This window comes from Gavialis gangeticus, unplaced genomic scaffold, assembly GCF_001723915.1.
Source record: "Gavialis gangeticus isolate Ggan-Ray unplaced genomic scaffold, GavGan_comp1, whole genome shotgun sequence".
Lineage (NCBI taxonomy): Eukaryota > Metazoa > Chordata > Crocodylia > Gavialidae > Gavialis > Gavialis gangeticus.
Genome location: NW_017728993.1, coordinates 11,458,077 through 11,459,528, shown reverse-complemented (window position 1 = coordinate 11,459,528; position 1,452 = coordinate 11,458,077).

Genomic DNA, 1,452 nt, shown 5'->3' with positions numbered 1-1,452 from the left:
CATGACCATCAGGAGGCTGCCTGATTGAGGAAGAGGGCTCAGATGCTGGCAACAAGAGCAGGCTTGAGCAGAGCAGCCAGCAGTTTGCTACTAGCAGCCAAGGGGGAACATCACGCAGCTGGAGCTGCTGCTCACATAACATCTTAGAGGTACAGGGCAGGAATTATGGGGATGTCAGGAGGTTTCTGGTCTTGGGGAATGATTTAAAACTTCACCCTGCTGGGGATGGATGGTGTGGTGGGGTTGCCTGTGACTAGGAAATGCCACACTGGTTGCTTCCCTAGTGAAAGGCGAGTATGGGGCACCTTATAGCCCCAGCACCAACAACCTGGTGGGTAACCCAGAAGTAGGGACAGGAAAAGGGCCAGGCATGTCTATAGACACCTGAGCCCCACGGGGTGTAAGACCCCAAGGCCCCAGTGAAGGGGGACTGAGCGGTGTCCCCAGTGAGGGGGCAAAGTGCTCCAGTGTGTGAGCAGTATAGTGACCCCAGTGAGGGGGCATGTAGTGTATAAGAAGCCACGCAGAGTACGGTTGCAAGGGTGGCCTGAAGGGCTGCACATGTGTGTGCAGAGTAGGGTTTGTGTAGGTGGACCTGAAAGGCTGCACTGGAATGCACAGAGTAGGGTCACAGGGGTGGCCTGAAGGGCTGCATATGTGTGTGGAGAGTAGGGTTTGCGTAGGTGGGCCTGAAGAGCTGCACCAGACACACAGAGTAGGGTTGCAGGGGTGACCTGAAGGGCTGCGCACAGGTCAGCCCCAAATGGTTTGATGAGAAGTTGCAGGCCCTAGTAAGAGGGCACAAGTGGAGGCACTAGTGAGAGGGCAGGAGGCCCAGGCACATACGAGGATGCCAGTGGCAGTTATGATTTTGGATGCCATCTGTGAGGCATGGGACATTGTATAGGGAAGGTCGGAGCTGTGTATAACACCCTAGGCTTTGGGGCACATAATGGGCAGCCTCCTGTATTTTTATATCATTTTAAAACAGCAAGACGTGGCAGACAAGACAAGGCAGTCTGCCCTAGAAAGTTGGGCAGACTGGCATTGTGGCCAGCCTAGGGAAGTCCCTCTGTTGCAGTGGGAATTAAATCACTCTTCTGGACAATTCTATGACACAGACTGCACAAAGCAGTGCTTCCTGACAGTGATACTCCTGAGAACTATGCAAGTAAAGTGAAAGCAGACTCCGTCAAACCAAAACACACACCAAGCAGTTGAGTATGTGTGGGATACCCACCCTTGACATGTAGATCCCATACATTTTCAGTGTACTTCAGTATCTGGTGATGTCATTATTTTTAAAACCAGCTCTAAGTAAAACTAGAGGGAAAAAATTGATAGACAGCACATATTATATTCACAAGTCCATAGTATTTATGTATTTTATGCCAAACTTCAAATCTTTTAGGTACCAAGTTTCAAAACAAAAGGTTTGCTTTGAAGAGGAAC